The sequence below is a fragment of the Bos indicus genome, chromosome 6 (genome assembly GCF_029378745.1).
Source record: "Bos indicus isolate NIAB-ARS_2022 breed Sahiwal x Tharparkar chromosome 6, NIAB-ARS_B.indTharparkar_mat_pri_1.0, whole genome shotgun sequence".
NCBI classification, from domain to species: domain Eukaryota; kingdom Metazoa; phylum Chordata; class Mammalia; order Artiodactyla; family Bovidae; genus Bos; species Bos indicus.
Window position 1 is genome coordinate 95,168,047 of NC_091765.1, and position 18,646 is coordinate 95,186,692.

Sequence of the window (18,646 nt, forward strand, 5' to 3'; positions counted from 1 at the left end):
TGAACTGTGGTGTTGTAGAAGACTCTTGAGAATCCCTTGGACTGCAAGGAGATCTAACCAGTCCATCCTAAAGAGAATCAGTCCCAAATATTCATTGGAAGGACTGATGCTGAAGCTGAAACCCCAATACTTTGGCCATGCAAAGAACTGACTCATTGAAAAAGACCCTAATGCTGGGAAAGATTGAAGGCAGGAAGAGAAGGGGACAACAGAGGATGAGATGGTTGTATGGATATGAGTTTGAGCAAGCTCCAGGAGTTGGTAATGGACAGGGAAGCCTGGCATGCTGCAGTCCATGGGGTCTCAGAGAGTTGGACACAACTGAGTGACTGAATGGAACTGTACTGAAAACATCAGAGACTCTATATTGGCATATTAGATTTAAAGATTACATCAAATGTTTAGTGCAAATATAACTATCAAGAAATTTCAATCATTGAAGTTTTTAGATTGGCCACAAGTCAAACATTATCATGCCTGAAAATTAAACTTAAATTTTTTTTAAATTTAAAAATAATTTAAAGAACCTCTCTCTCTGTATATATGGCTCCCTAGTACTCTTGCCTGGAGAATCCCATAGAGGGAGGAGCCTGGTAGGCTACAGTCCATGGGGTCACAAAGAGTTGGACACTACTGAGCAACTTCACTTACTTACTTACTTACTTACCAAGCTGATTTGGAGGGTTTTTTGTACGTTTTCAAATTAGGCAATAGTGTTATTACATTAAGTTAATAATCAGAAGTTATAAGCTATCTTCAAATGTAAAATTTCTCATTTCAAAATTGGTGTATTCTCTGACTAACCTGAATTTAAATGAGTAATGATGTGATGATAAAATTATTATTGCCAGCACTTACTGAGCACTTTCTATGTCCCAGCTTTTTGCTAAGCACTGCATATATTATTCCACTTAATTCTCAAACAACTGTGTCAGGTAGATTCTTATGATTTCTCTTTTTTGTAGCTGCAATTACACAGGCTCAGCAACAATTCAAAGTTTCACAATCATACCCAGCTTATAAGTCATGAAACAGCAATGAAATGTATTCAAATAACCAAAATACAGGGGGAAATGGCATCATATCTCTTCAAGATATGCTTTAGTAATAATGGCTTTCTATTGAGAGCGATAGGATAAATGATAACAACAGATATCCTCTTAAAATAATTTCATTTCATGTTATAGATCCACTGGCAATCTACTAAAGAGTCATTGTAGAAAGTGACATTCTTTTTTTAAATGAGTCATTGTGTGTGCAGTGGCATTGAACAATTGAAAGGGTCTTTAAAATATGTATTTCAATTATGAAATATAGTAGGAGTTTATGTATTTGCTGTGGGACTTTATGTCCTGTGGTTGAATCAAGATCATCCGTTCCTGGGCTTTTGTGAACATGTCTGTGTTCAAATGTTAAGAAATATACAAAAAACTTTTAGCCTCTTAACAAATGTCTTGCCCTGCAATGTGGTCACGCCAATCAGCTTGCATTTTGTGTCTCTCTTCTCACACTGTCATTGTGTTTTATGAAAATGCCCTCAGGCTCCTTACGTTTCCTTAGTGAAGGGGATTTCTGGACCCTCTGTAGAATCCTTGGGGCTTTTTACAATCATCTCTTCCCAGCTGTTCCCTCTCTACCTGGCCCGGTTCCGAGAAAATGATGCAAGGCTGTGAAATGGGACTGTGCTTGGGATCCAGCTGAGGGGAAAGCCTGCCAGAAAGGTCACAGAAATGTTCACCTAAGCAGAACTGTGACCTGACCCGATCTGGGCTGATGGGGTTAAAGACTGTTTTTCCTGTGAGGGCCCACAAACTGCACTCAACACGTTCTGTTCCAGGGCTGCTTCCCTGTCATTTATGCAACACGGGGAGGTGCCCTTGACCGTTTCTTCCCCCTCTCTTGTGACTATGATTCAATGTCTCATTATAAATTATTTCACCAAGTGAGGAACCTCATTGGTTCCTCAGAGCAGGCCCTCAGCACAGTTACGGAGTAAGCCAGATGAATCTACGGAAGCCTCCTCCCTTTCACATCTTCAATCACTTTTCTTTCTCTGTTGGATTTCGAACACCCTGGAACTGTCCTCATCTAATGTCAGAGTGCCATGTCTAAGTCTACTCTCCCTGAATCTTACCACAACCAACATGGACTCAGGCGCTGTCATTTCCTTATTTTTCTGTCACCTCACAACCTGTAATCTTTAATTGACTGGTAAATCCCAATAGGAGTTCCTGTGTTAATTGGGCTGAAATTCTGGAAAGACCTCTGGAAATAATCTGTTATGTCAAAAAAACCAAAACCAAAGCTAGCAAGGGTCAGCTCACATTTGATGCTGGAGAGGACTCTGTTTGAATATCAAGAGCTTCTCCTGTCCTTTGGCCACCATTGCCCTCTCTGCTTTGTGCCTATGTCATTACATATTTTTGCTACCCCTGGAGAAGGTAAAAAAACATTTTTTAGAAACTTCTTAATGTGTAATTCTCTTTATGATGTGCAATCATTTTGTCCGTTGCTTGGAATTTGTGTTTGGAGGAATTCCCAGGGCTTTGTAATCCATGTCTTAGCCCTTCCAAGCCTTTACCAGTCTGTCCAACTTGTTCAGTTCAACGCCAGCTACAAGCCTTCCTCCAACTCCCTCTGAACCAAAATAAAAACCAAAGTCGGAGTATGTAAGAGTGAAAGGTCAGTGAAAAATAGAAATAAGTTCTATTTCCTCAAAAATTATTGGCCCCGAAAAATTACTGGGTTAAATACTGAATTAAAAATTATGGGCTTAATTAATAATCTAACTCATTCTAAGGGAGTATTTTGCATTAGCCTAGAAATGATCAATTATCCTACAACACAAAATTTACCTGTCTCAGTGTCGTAAGCCTAGAGGGAAAAGTATAGAACCTGAAGTCAGAAAAAAAAAAAAAGGGGGTGTCCTGTTACCAGTTCTGCCATGTTTAGCTGTGTGGGCTTGATCACATTAGTTACCTCTCTGATCTCAGTTTCCTTGTGGTTAAATAGATAAACTTGTCTAGCAAGATTGCCACAAAGTTTAAATTCTATGATATAGTATGTATCAAGATCCTTCCTTTGTGGCATATACTTTATTTTTTTTTTTTTAAGAAAGAAAGCAGTAAAAAATCAAGAAGAGAGAAAATCCACAATAAACAACCAGCTAGAGGCTAATATGTTCTCTATGTGTTCTGTGATAAACAGCATGTCCCTCAGTTGTGTCCCCCTGAGTAACATACGATCCTTCAGGAAAAGTGACAGGTCTGCCCATACAATATACAAAACCGGGTGTGATCCAGTCTCTAGTCTTTTTCCAGCTTTTCTCCCAAGGCTTTATCTCCCAGCTTAGGAACGTGTCAGACCAAACTGTCTTGACTTCCTGAATTCCCCTGCTCTATTATGTCTCATTACTTTGGCATAAGCCGTTCCTCCCACCTAGAAAATATTTTTCCATCTTAATGTCCTAAAGAAACTCAGACATTTGCACATGCAAACACACATGCACACACACACATACACACACACCAGCTCACTCTTTCAGTTGTACCATGTATACCTCAAGGATTCTAAGCATGGGATAAACTCCCATATGGACTTTCATAAATGACCTTCAGGAAATAAAATATCTCTTGAAATGACATGTAAAATTCTGCTTATATGTGCATTGACACATTTTCCCCCCTAAAATTAGGATTTGCAGTTTTGATCACAAGCTCAAAGGGTTTGTGATCTAAAAACCCTAAAACAATGCCAAGACAATTGTTGCAGTTCTGGGTGCAAATCACCACTGTACTGCAACATTTTGCTGGTGGCAATCAGATCTTATTCATCTCTGTTTGCCAGCCTCTACTACGTGCTAAGTGCTCAAAAGGCACTTGATGGATGATGAATTGCCTTTTCAGGAGAGCACTCTCAGGGTGCTGGAAATTAGGGTCACAGTACTACACAAGGAGGAATGACATTCATGAAACAGAAAAGTCCATCCTTGCCCAGCTGCTGTGAAGTAAAGCTCTGTTGGTGCAGTTTCCAATTTGCTAATTATTAGTGCTTTTCTACATACCAAATTAATTATAGCATAATAAAATCCAATAGCATTTGTTCTTAATTCTCCTCTGATCTGCATTCTGTTGTTTATTCTCATTTGTTCTGATAAGGTCCATTGTCTCTAATGTTGCCTCATAAAGGGTAAGAAATAAATCAATGGTATTTAGCTTTTCTAACCATCTGGTCTGGCAAACATCCCAAAATTAATGTTTAAATCTGGGTGCAGTTCATGTGTTTTGTCTTGTCTTAGGAGCATCTCTGGAGATGGGAAATGAGGGGTAAGGGATAACCCCCTAATCTCACTGAGGAATTTGATCTTTGAGTAGATATGACTCTATAAATACTATAGGTTTTCATCACATGTTATGAGGTTCAGTTATAGAACAAAGGCCAAGACTGGTCAGTTTGAAAGCTCCCACTTAGGACACTCCTTTGTGTTTCAGATTAGAGGTTAGCAAACTTTTCCTTGTTAAGGGCCAGATAGTAACGAGCTCAGGCTTCACGGGCCATACAGTTTCTGCTGCAATCATTCAGCACTGCTGATGAAATGTAAAAACCGATAGACAGCATGTAAAAAAAAATGGATGCAACTGTGTTCTAACAAAAGTTATTCACAAGAGCAGGTTACTTTTTAACTCAGATATCTGAGATTAGGTCAGAAAGCACAGTGCAGCTAGAAGAGGATAGAGGTGGGCAGGGCACAACCTTTAAAAGAATGATATGTCCACGCAGCTGCTGCTGCTGCTGCTGTCGCTTCAGTCATGTCCGACTCTGTGAGACCCCATAGACGGCAGCCCACCAGGCTCCCCCGTCCCTGGGATTCTCCAGGCAAGAACCCTGGAGTGGATTGCCATTTCCCCCTCCAATGCATGAAAGTGAAAAGTGGAAGTGAAGTCACTCAGTCATGCCCGACTCTTAGCGACCCCATGGGCTGCAGCCTGCCAGGCTCCTCCATCCCTGGGATTTTCCAGGCAAGAGTACTGGAGTGGGTTGCCATTGCCTTCTCCAGATGTCCATAGGACATGACAAAAACTGCTTAGAATCAACTAGGTTCAAGACGGCAGAATATTTGACTCCCAGTGGACCTCGAGCTTCAATGTGTTTTCATGGTAATACTTTAGTGTGTTAAATGGCACACTCACCAGCACTATGACAATTCTGAGGCCAACTCAAAAATTGAGTGGTGATCCAATTCCTGGAAATCCCTCCCCCTTCCCCAAAATAACTGGAATAATCCTCCCACTCATTTGCCTATGAAATTACCCAGCCCATAAAAATCAACAATTTCTGTCTCTCACCTTCTGAGATGGCCCACACTCTGTCTGTGGAGTGTATTTCTTCCTAAATAAATCCACTTCTTACCTATCACTTGCTTAAAACTCAGCATTCAAAAAAAAAAAAAAGAATATCATGGCATCCAGTCCCATCACTTCATTGCAAAAAGATGGGGGAAAAGTGGAAACAGTGACAGGTTTTATTTTCTTGGTGCTGGAGAAGACTCTTGAGAGTCCCTTGGATAGCAAGGAGATGAAACCAGTCAATCCTAGAGGAAATCAACCCTGAATATTCACTGGAAGTACTGATGCTGAAGCTGAAGCTCCGATACGTTGGCCACCCAATGCAAAGAGGCAACTCATTGGAAAAGACCCTGATACTGGGAAAGACTAAGGGCAAGAGGAGAAGGGGATGACAGAGGATGAGATGCTTGGGTGGCATCATTGAGTCACTGGACATGAGTCTGAGCAAACTTGGAGATAGTGAAGGACAGGGAAGCCTGGCATGCTGAAGTCCATGGGGTTGCAAAGAGTTGGACATAACTTAGTGACTGAACAGCAGCAACAATCTATTACTTTTTCCTTCACTGAATCCTTTCTGTGATTACACATCAAGACCTTCACTTTTTCCTGGTTCTTCTGGGATGGAGAATTTAATTAAGAATAGTATTCTTTAATTCAGATTTCTAGACCCTCCATCTTCTGACACTAGATTGCTTTCCCCACCTTATGTTATGTCCCTTCTATGAATCAGTTCAGTTCAGTTTAGTCACTCAGTCGTGTCTGACTCTTTGCCACCCCATGAGTTGCAGCATGATAGGCCTCCCTGTCCATCACCAACTCCTGGAGTTCACTCAGACTCATGTCCATCAAGTCGGTGATGCCATCCAGCTATCTTATCCTCTATTATCCCCTTCTCCTCCTGCCCCCAATCCCTCCCAGCATCAGAGTCTTTTCCAATGAGTCAACTCTTCGAATGAGGTGGTCAAAGTATTGGAGTTTCAGCTTCAGCATCAGTCCTTCCAATGAACACCCAGGACTGGTCTCCTTTAGGATGGACTGGTTGGATCTCCTTGCAGTCCAAGGGACTCTCAAGAGTCTTCTCCAATACCACACTTCAAAAGCATCAATTCTTTGGCACTCAGCTTTCTTCACAGTCCAACTTTCACATCCATATATCACCACTGAAAAAACCATAGCCTTGACTAGACGGAGCTTTGTTGGCAAAGTAATGTCTCTGCTTTTGAATATGCTATCTAGGTTGGTCATAACTTTCCCTCCAAGGAGTAAGCCTCTTTTAATTTCATGGCTGCAATCACCATCTGCAGTGATTTTGGAGCCCTAAAAAATAAAGTCTGACACTGTTTCCACTGTTTCCCCATCTATTTCCCATGAAGCGATGGGACCGGATGCCATGATCTTAGTTTTCTGAATGTTGAGCTTTAAGCCAACTGTTTCACTCTCTTCTTTCACTTTCATCAAGAGGCTTTTTAGTTCTTCACTTTCTGCCATAAGGGTGGTGTCATCTGCATATCTGAGGTTATTGACATTTCTTCTGGCAATCTTGATTCCAGCTTGTGCTTCTTCCAGCCCAGCCTTTCTCATGATGTACTCTGCATATAAGTTAAATAAGCAGGGTGACAATATACAGCCTTGATGTACTCCTTTTCCTATTTGGAACCAGTCTGTTGTTCCATGTCCAGTTCTAACTGTTGCTTCCTGACCTGCATACAGGTTTCTCAAGAGGCAGGTCAGGTGGTCTGTATTCCCACCTCTTTCAGAATTTTCCACAGTTTATTGTGATCCACACAGTCAAAGGCTTTGGCATAGTCAATAAAGCAGAAATAGATGTTTTTCTGGAACTCTTTTTCTTTTTCCATGATCCAGCGGATGTTGGCAATTTGATCTCTTGTTCCTCTGCCTTTTTTAAAACAAGCTCAAACATCAGAAAGTTCACGGTTCACGTATTGCTGAAGCCTGGCTTAGAGAATTTTGAGCATTACTTTACTAGCATGTGAGATGAGTGCAATTGTGCTGTAGTTTGAGCATTCTTTGGCATTGCCTTCTATGCATCAGCCCCTCTTAAATGCATCTTCTGTGACAGTGACATTGGTGGGAGTGGGAGTGATGTGCTGGCTGCTGCTTGGTGATTGGCTGTATTTGGGGAGTGAGAGGAAAGAAGACACAAAAATGACTCCAAAATCCCAAAGTTGAATGAGTAAGGGATGATACCCTTAGTAGAAAGGTTAAAGTTGATGAGAAAGAAAACAAAAAGCTACAGCATAAAACCATTGCTAGGCCTTTCTTGGTGGTCCGGTGGTTAGGAATCCACTTTGCAATGCAGGGGACACCAGTCTGGTTCCTGGGTCAGGAAGATCCCACATGCGGCACGGCAACTAACCCAGGCACTGCAACCACTGAAGCCCAGGCACCTACAGCCTGTACTCTGCAAAAGGAGAAGCCACTGCAATGAGAAGCTGCACCCCGCAACCAGACAAAGTCCGTGTGCAGCAACACCTACCTAGTGCAGCCAAAAATAAATACACAAATTGAAATTGTTTTTAATTTAAAATGCCATTGCTAGCATGAAATTCCTCCCTTGTGTATACACTCAGTGCCCTCCTCTCTCTCATTTTATCATTTTAGACTGGCAAAACCCCATCCTGCTTAAATTCAGCGCTCTGTGGTTCTGCTCCTCTGCCCGGCTGAATATGACCGGAAAAGGCACACAACTGTGACATGCCCCACTGTCAAATGGGTTCCTAATGTACTCAGAAACAAAGTACGTTTCCCTAATGCTTTCCCTCTCCCACACTTCCAGAGGACCGTTTCAAACCTCCTGGGTTCTCATACTACACCCAGTACTTCCTCCTGATCACCAACTGTTGACCTCGCTTCCTATTTAACAGGACAATAGCAATGATGAAAAAAACAATTCTCACAAGCTTGAAAGCTTGAATCATTGCACCTAACTACCTCTTGGCATCTGTGTCCATGTATCCTTTCTTGCTTGCTTCCTGTTATGCTGTCATTTTGCACAACCTGTGTTCTTGTTTAAAGTCTTCTGTACACAAAACCACATGACCTCTTGCTTGGTTGAGGCCATAGCTCCAGCAATTCTTTCCTTTCTCTTGCATTACCAATTTTCTCCTACTAAATAGTTTCTAACCCATTTATACACATGCTAGCATCTCTCCAATAGTAACAAAAGAATCTTTCCCTTGACCTCACAGTACTCTTACAGCCATGACTCCACTCTGGTCTTCTCTTTAGAAGTTGTTACCCTCTACCTCAATGTCCACACCCCTCTGGTCCTTCGCAAGCTTCTCCTTAGCTCACCATACTTCTACACATTGGAGTGACCACAGATCAACCCATAGGTCTCTTCTCTTTTCTCCTGCACATGCTACCTCCTGGATTCATCCAGTTTTATGGCTTTAAATACTATCTAGATTAGGGGATCCCCAACCTCTGAGATGTAATGCCTAATGATCTGAGGTGAAGTCGTTGTAATAATAATAGAAATAAATGTAATGTGCTTGAATCATCCCCAAGCCATCCCCCTCCCCAGGTCCATGAAAAAAATGTTTTCCATGAAACCAGTCTCTGCTGCTGAAGATGTTGGGGATCACTGATCTAAATGATGATAATTCCCCAATTCACAGCTCATCCCAGGCACTCTCCTGAATTCCAGACACATATATGCAGCCTACGGTTTAATTTATATTTCCATTTTGATGTCTAATCGCCCCCTAATTGATCCCAAACACACTCACCAAGTCAAAGTCTTCCCAGTTTCAGTTAATAGCCACTTCTTCCTCCTGAATCTCAATTAAACCTTGAAATTATTTCATTTTTCTCCTCATGCTTCACATCTTCCCTGTTAGAAAATTCTACTGGTTCTACCTTCCAAATATATCCAGAATCTCACCTCATCTTCCCGCATCTATTGCTCCCAACTTTTGCAAAGCTGCTCTGGTCTCTCAACTGAATGATTCCAATAGTTTCCTAAAAAAAGTCTATGCTTCCACATTGACCCCCACAGTCTCCAGTCTAGTCTCAACACCAGCCAAGACATGTAGGTTCCTGTCTCAAAATTTTCCATGAAGTTCCTATCCTATTAGAGTACAAGCCATCATCTTTGGAGTGACCCAGGAGGCTCCTGATGTCCCGACATCATCACCTCCCACCTCAGCTCCTGCTTCCCTGCCTCTCTGGCTCACTGTCTTCCAGGAATGCTGGCTTCCTGAGTTCTTCAGGAACCGTCCAGCCATGCTGTGGCCTCAGAGCTTCAGAACTCTGTTTCCCTTTCCCACAAAGCCCTTTTCCCAGAGAGACTCACTCTCTCACTCCCTTCACGTCTTTGTTGTTATATCATCTTCCCAGTGACGTCTTCATAGGCTCTTTTACTAAAAATTGCAAACCACCCTGCTCCACACACTGGCACCCTTTTGTGCTCTCTTGCTCTGTTTTCCCCATAGAATGTGGCATCAGCTGGCATCATTTCCACCTCACCCTACTCCACGGAGACATGGATATAGAAGTACAGCTGAGACCAAGTCCTATCTCATGTGAGGGCTGTACACCACTGGTCGCTGCAGCAAAGGATGCTGTTAAAAGTGGCCCAGGCAGGTGTGAGGCAGCAAGTGTGATGCACACAATACAGATGCCAACCGGCATAATCACACCTTAAGTCAGCCTGGACTTTCCAACCCACCTCTTGAAAACAGTGCCTCTCATCTTCTTGAAGTGGTTGTACAGAAACAGATTTCCATTTCTTTATCTGCTTAACGCTTTTGAGCTTCCATTCCCCATTTTTTCCTTTTCAAATTTTTTGTTTAATTTATGCTCACTTTTTACTGTACCTTCAGTACACAAGTGAAAAATGTACTTGACCTTATTGATGTTTCTCTATTTCCCCATGTGCCAGTTTGTTATGCTTCTGGAAAGGTAAAAGTGACCTTTTCCATGAAGGAGTCAGGACATACATAATTTTGGTGGTATGTTTAGTTTTGTCTTCACTGGCATGTCTTAACAAACGGATTTTTTAACTCCTATTTTAACACCTTGGTGTAACTAAGTAAATGTGAAAAATATATCCCTCAATATGTGCATTTGCATATTTACATGTTTTCAAAAATAAAGAGAAAATACATAATATTTAGGAATGAGATAGGAGAATCATTTTCACAAGTTACAGATGTCCTGATAACTCATAAGTGGTGATACTATATAAGGTCATCTCTAATGAGTGAAAACATTGTTGATTTCACACTTCCCACATCTTGTACTCTGTTTATAAGATTTACTTCAGATGTTTGAAGATTTTAAGAATTTTTAAATGGTAACTTAACTATCAAAACTAAATAAATACCTCTTTATAGAGTTTGGTATGGATGTGAGAGTTGTACTGTGAAGAAGGCTGAGCACTGAAGAATTGATGCTTTTGAACTGTGGTGTTGGAGAAGACTCTTGATAGTCCCTTGGACTGCAAGGAGATCCAACCAGTCCATTCTGAAAGAGATCAGCCCTGGGATTACTTTGGCCACCTCATTCGAAGAGCTGACTCATTGGAAAAGACTCTGATGCTGGGAGGGATTGGGAGCAGGAGGAGAAGGGGACGACAGAGGATGAGATGGCTGGATGGCATCACTGACTCGATGGACGTGAGTCTGGGTGAACTCCGGGTGTTGGTGATGGACAGGGAGGCCTGGCGTGCTGTGATTCATGGGGTCACAAAGAGTCAGACACGACTGAGCGACTGAACTGAACTGAAGCTTTCTTTGGACAGAAAAGGACCTTGAAATCTGTTTAACACCTTTGAGACATTTCTCCTAACCTAGAGCCCTCATCATAAATTCTGTTTTGTTTTCTAATCACTGTTAATAAATCCACCGTACATCTTTTCCACATGACAGATATCTTTTGTGTGGGTTTAATGACATAATCCTAGAACAACAACAAAAAAAACTTTGAGAAGTGTATTCACTTAAGTTACTTATTTAATTTAATTTGGTTGTGTGGGGTCTTCCCTACTGCACTCAAGCTTTCTGTGTTTACAGTGAGCGGGGACACTCTCTAGTTGCCGTGCTTGGGCTTCTCATCGCAGTGGCTTCTCTTGTTGCGGAGCATGGGCTCTAGGGCTCATCAGCTTCAGTGGTTGTGGCACATGAGCTGAGTTGCCCTGCAGCATGTGGGGTCTTCCTGGACCAGGGACCAAGCCCATATTCCTTGCATTGTCAGGTGGATTCTTAACCACTGGACCACCAGGGAAGTCCTGCCTTCACTTTTTAAGGCTATTTCATGGATGGAGTTCAGTAGAGTAAAATCACAGTAATTTCAGAAAGAGTATTTTTCCACCTTTCACGATACCAACTATCACATAGAGGGATCTTGAACTCAGCTCCTCTGATAAGCATACCAAATCTACAGCCACATATGAGAGAAACCCCCAGACTACCTGAGCAACTCCCCCACATTGGATGAACATGAAAAAAAAACCCACACCAAAGTATATAGAAGAGACTGAGACACAGTCTCATCGTAACACCCCCAGCACAGCAACCCACAGTCAGGAGGTAACTTACAACCCCGAGCTTCTCCTGAGGAACTAAGGGTTTGCACCCCAAGTCTGGTAGCTCAGCTTTTAAGATCAGCACCTGAGAGGGGACTCCAAGCCATATAACTTTTGAAAGCCAATGAGGCTGTGTCTACAAGACCCATAAGGTTATCCTGACCTGAGAACCTGCTCTTAAACAGCTAATGAGGACTCACTGCAGCTATACCCTGGCATCAAGTGCAGAAGCAGCCCGCTGAAATGCCCAGTATTCCTGAGAAAGAGGTCTATCAAGATTATCTTCACAGCTGCAACCCAAGGAGTGAGGCTTCCAGTTAAATCCACCCCTAAAAGTCTACTGTAATCCTCCACAGAGACTTTGGAAGGTGGTTGCTGTCTTCACGCTCTCCCGCTGTATGACGATAAATGTTTTGGTCTCTGCCTCTTGTTCCTGCTAATATTTAGCCTTTGACTTTTCATGAGGAGGAAATGGCAACCTGCTCCAGTATTCTTGCCTGCAAAATCCCATGGATAGAGGAACCTTGCAGGCTACAATCCAAAGGATCACAAAGAGTGGGACACGACCGAGTGACTGAGCCTGCACACAGACCTCACACGGAACTCCTAAAACCCTTGTAATTTCCCAAGTAATAAGAGCATCTCTTATTTTAATGGGGGGACTGTTGGTGGGCTCCTGGATGGAGGATGGTCACCAGAAAGACCAATAAGTTTGGAACTTTCAGCTCCATTCCCCCATTCTTCAGAGAAAATGAGTTAATAATCAATTATGTCTACATAATAAAGTTGCTGTAAAATTTTCTAAAGTATGATTGGTGAACACATCCACATTCCAGGAGGCCAGTGTATCCCAGCTCCACAGGGATAAAAGAGTCTGTGTTTGTGCCCTTTCTGGCCCTCACGCTGTGTACCTCTTCATCTGGTTGTTTATCTTTATCCTTTTGATCATATCCTTTGTTGTACAAAAACCCAGCATCTTGAAGTAAATGATCCCTTGAGCTTTGTGAATTGTTGTAGCAAATGATCAAACCCAAGAAGATGGTTGTGTAAATCATCATTTTTTTTCTCTACTGGATTTATAAAACATTATTTCTGATATATAACATTCAAGGATAATAAAGCTATCTTAAAATCTCAAATATGAGAAATCTGTGGCAAGAGTTTAAAAAAGTACACTAGTCAAGGTGAAATTTATATATTGATATACACATATTCTAAAACCCAAATCTTTTTTACATGAACACTAACCTCTTTTGTTGTTGTTAATTTTCCCCTTACAACATGACCTGACTCTGCAGCTGCCATGTCCTTCAGGAAACATTTGACATCTGATATCACTGGGGCTGCCATGGGGGGACGGGTGCCAAAGGCATTTTTAGGATAGAACTTGAAGAAATACAGAACAGTCAGAAATACAGCTGACAACCTGGGATTTGTGATTGGCCTCTGAAATGGGGGCAGTCTTGTGGGACTGAACCGCTGACAAGTGTGATCTAACACTAACTCCAGGTAGATACTGTCAGAACTGAACTGAATTGTAGGACACCCAACTGATGTTGAAGAATTGGTCACTGTGGAAATAAACCCACACATCCGGGGTCAGAAGTGTTGTAAGTGTGGCGGTGAAGTGAGAGTAAAGAAAAACCCAATGCATTGTCCCCCAGATGGCAAGATGTCAAGAGAAAGAAAGTCTTGGTTACATGGCTGGAAACCTGAATCTTGCTTGTGCAGTAATAACAGTAATGGTAATAATTCCTTTGTTTCCAATGGGAATTGGAGTTAGGTTTGTGTCATTGTCAACTAAAAGAAACTTGATTGAGACAATGGAAGAAGTTACTGAAGTAATTATTTATTTCATTTATGTGTGATTAAGAAAGAACTCCTCACCACAAGGAATATGAAAGGGATGGGAGTCACTTTGTATATTGTGATGCAAGATCGTTTAAATAAGCTGTACTTTAATGTTAGACAAAAAAGAAAGTAAGGAGAGCATGATCCCTTTCTGATTTCCAAGAAAAGACACTTAGTCAATATGTGGGTGATTCATGTTGAACACATTTCTTGATATTGGCTGGTTGTAATACTGGATAATGCTGTTGGAATATCACTCCCTGTATTTAGGAAGGGGGGGGTCATTAGTGAAAGGCAACTGTTTCTATAAAGTTCGCCATCGTGACAGTCACATTCCTGAGGATAGAGTGTGTCTGTCAGACAAGTATTTGAAGGGTAGTCATGGAGAAAGACAAAATTAATATTATTCTGCTGAGCTCTCAAAGGCAGAACTATTAAAAACAGCTATAGTGTGTAAAATTCAAATTAAATAAAAAGAAGGCTCTCTTAGTCATTTCAGTCGTAAGTGACTCTTTGCATCCCTGTGGATGGTAGCCTTACAGGCTCCTCTACCCATGGGATTCTCCAGGCAAAAATACTGGAGTGGGTTACCTTGCCTTCCTCCAGAGGATCTTCCCAACCCAGGGATTGAACCCAGGTCTCCTGTATTGCAGGCAGATTCTTTACCATCTGAGCCCCCAGGGAAGCCCTCCTCCATAAGGAGTGTTCAAATAAGATTTTTCAGGGATATTTAGAGAAGATTCTTAAATTGAACAGAGGAAAATGCAGAAAATCCCTCCATTGCTTTGAGTGAGTTCTACACCATCTCCAATTCTAAACTTCCAGTAACCTACCCTCCAAAGTCCACACATAACTAACTGTTCAGTATGTATGTTATTTAATAATAACACAGAAATCTGAATAACTAGCATTTTCCTACTGTTTTATATTTGCGTAAAGCATTCTTAGGTATATGAGTAATTAGTATACTTCAAATCAATATATTTTATTGCTTTATCTTTAAAGACACCATATTTAAAACAAGTGGCTTCTATCAAGAAAATGGATCTCATGACACAAGATATAAGTCATCTTGACATACTTATTTGGGGAACATTTCACTTGCAATAGCAAGGGAAAATGGGAAAGTATCTTCCAGAAAATTATGTTTTCCCAAAGGTCATTTTAAATTTTAATAATTTAATCAACCATCTGATTCTGATTTCAAGTCAAGAGTCATAGAGTTTCATTTTATTATAAACAGAAAAACCATAGTCATTCAAACACTGATGACAGAGAATTACACCATTAACTGTGCTGGACAGGACAAAGGAGCCAAGTGAAGGAGAAAGACACAATTCATGTCTCTCATCAATTTAGGAATGTTTTCCCCCCCAGGGCCATCCTAAAGCCAAAACAGGGAAAGTATTTCCTACCTTGGTACATTATGACCTCTATTCCCTCCCCTACATGATCTATATGTCTCTGAAACTTGGTTTCTGTCTAAGTGTCTAAAGAAAGACTTTATTCGGTGAAATACATTTTTGTGGACATTCATGTGATCTCTGGGTTTTGAGTTACAAATGTTCTAAGTGCAGCGACTACAGGCAATGGACATAGAAGCGAATGAAGGAGAGTATGGAGCTGCCCCACTGCCGTTGCTCTGTTCACAGTGAGGACTGAGCCATTTAATCCCCTTGGATTTTTTATCTACCAAAACAGCTTGGGCCCATCAGCAAATTGCAGTGGCATATGGTCCAGGTTTACGAGTAATCTGGCTCATGATTAAGGCAAGGGGGATGTTATCCTTCAGCAAATACTGAAAATATTGCCAGAGAATTTGGTGGGGTTTAAAAGTCAAACTGATAAAATGATAATTATTGAAGACTTCTAGGAATCACCAATTTGGATTTGGTCAAATTAAAATTTTTCTTTGGAATAGGAAGTTCCTTCAGAAAAGAAAAATTAGAGCCCTAAGTTTTAAGAGGTAGTAGTTCTGTTTCTCTCTCGAATAAATAGCTTAAAGGCTGATTGTCAGAATCTTCAGGGGGCTATACTAGGTTTCCACTTCCCTACAATCAGTTTTGCCATTGTGTTTACAGCTGTCCTAAGGTTCCAATGATGAAGGAAACAATTTCAAAGAGAAGTGTGTGACCTGAAGACAGGTAGATGGTAGCTAATATAACCTCATCCATGTTTCTCAAATGGGCTAAGTCTCCAGGTACAGCAGGGATTCCCATCCCTGGGTGCACACCAGGTTCATCTGGTGAGATTAGAAAAATCTTTCCTAGATATTCAGATTTAATTGGGCTTCAGTGAGGCCCAGCAATGGCATTTTCAAAAAGGTTACCTAGTGTTTCTATAACCACTGAATTAGGCAACACTCTAGTATGCCCCGGAGAAGGCAATGGCACCCCACTCCAGTACTCTTGCCTGGAAAATCCCATGGATGGAGGAGCCTGCTAGGCTGCAGTCCATGGGGTCGCTAAGAGTCAGATACAACCGAGCGACTTCACTTTCACTTTTCACTTTCATGCATTGGAGAAGGAAATGGCAACCCACTCCAGTGTTCTTGCCTGGAGAATCCCAGGGACGGGACAGGCTGGTGAACTTCCGTCTATGGGGTCGCACAGAGTCGGACACGACTGAAGCGACTTAGCAGCAGCAGCAGCAGCAGCTGGTGTGCCCAGTGGTACCCCAAAGTGTAGTCTAAAAACTGAACACATCTTTCTGGAAAATCCATCTTACTCAAAGATTTGAGGAAGAAAATTAGCTATATTTTATTCCTCTTTAACAGTTATCATAAGACATAACACTTATAATTCTAAGACAGACATGAATACATCATAAAATGCAAAATTCACATGAGGTTTTCAGGTAAAACAGTGCCCCCAAATCCTAAAAGCAATATGTTTATTTTTTTTTCCTTCATTCATCAGATATTTTTGAAGAGGTAATATACACAAGATATTATGTGTGTGTTGATACACATATGTTGATACACCTAAATATTGATCAATCATCAGTTTAGGAATATATGTGTGTCTGTATGTGTTTGTATGAATTTATATTTCAATCAATAAGAAAAAAATTTTAAGACTCTATCATGCTAGATTGCATCTATGTCCAAACAAGTTTAGCAGTTTCAAGTACAGTTGTATAAGCCTGATTTAGGTCCTGATTCCCTCACAGATTATTTGGCATTTATGATGGTGAGGATACTAAGTAACAAATTGAGCAGCAGAAATAAAAACAGATAAAATGCTCATCTCATTCTGTTCAATGTTGTAGTACTCTTTAGATCTATAACATAGCAGGAAAAAAATTTTCAGATTCTTGGTTGTCTTGGGCATTATATTCTTACTTTATCAAGTGATTTCTTATTGGATTAAAGCTAATTAGTCCTACAGAAATTCATGATCATATAGTTCAATCTGTGTATAAAGGGATTCAGCTTTCCCAAACCTCTCTTCTTAGCACATAACATAGGAGAAACAAGCCAAGTTTAACTTCAGTCTTTCTAGTCTTTAACCTTAAAACAATATCAGCATTTATTTCAGTTGAGTTCTAATAATTACCCTCACTGAAGACCCTCCTTAAAATGTTCTCCCTTATGCTCTTCACCATTGATTACGGAAAATGTATTTATTGATTCATCTTTACTACAGCTTCCAGGAGTGACAAAAATAAGAGTTTTGTTTGACACTCATCAAAGTAATTTTTGCAAAAACTCTGCTGGGTAAACCAACCAGTGATCACTTGCTCAGCTACAGAATCACCATAGCAACAGAGTCACCTCATCATGTCAGGACCCCTGCACTCTCTGGGCTTTTAGAAGAGCTTCGTATCCAGTGGTACATACCGACACAAAAAAGCCAACATCAGAGATTCATGGCTTTGACTGTTGAAAAAAAAGAAAATCTCATGGTTTTGGCTCTGTTGAAAAAAAAAGTCTCATGTTTTAATTTAAAATATTCATGCCGAATACTTGAAAAATGCCACAACCAAACGAGGCGTCACAGGAACATTGGACTCCATTCTTTGCACTGGAGCAAAATCTTGAGAAGGGTCCAAAGTTCGCTGTGAACTGGAGGAGAAATGAGAGAACTAATGACACCAAAGTGGTTTCCTACATTGAAAGGAAACATTCCCCTCTGCTATTTGGAAAAATCAGGGTGGCCTATTGGTGACTTGCATGGAAAGTTGTTGAGATGGATAATAGCTATTTTGCAGCCTGTGGATTTTTAAAGCAAGAAAGCAAAAGGATTATTACAGCATGAGAAAATTGTAGGCTGTGCCAGAATCAGTGTAAAAGAGTTGGAATTCATTTTCCTGGCTTCCCCATGAGTCATGTACATTCTAAGGATATTAGAGTGCGTTTTGGAGAAGGAAGGAGCTACTTATCCCCAGCAAAGATGTTTCCAGAACTGATAGAGAAGGAATAAGAGTCAAAGTATAGAGTCAAGAAAGCCAAGTTGCAACTAAGACACAAGGTCTCAATTAAATCCAGGAAAGAAATAAAATGTCAGTTTTGGGTAAGATAATTGTGTTCGCTGATAGAGATCACACCCCAATTCTCCACATGCCCATGTATAATATGAATTATATAACTTAAAATAATTTCATGCAAAGACTTTTTTTCATTACTCAGGATTTCAGGGAAAAGTGAATACTATAGACAGTGGTTATCATTGGAACTCAAGAGTTTACAAAATCAAAGGAAATCTAGGAAAGGCACAGACTAACTAGAAACCACAGTCATACTCTCATTCAAATTTTTACCATCTTGCATGGTAAGAGTAAATTTGAAACAAGAGACGTTCCTACACTATGCCCTGAATTAAAAAGCATCCTTGTCATTCTGCCCAGAGAATCCATGCTTTACCCAGGAAGTTGGTATCCCAAAAAGTGCTTGTTCAGA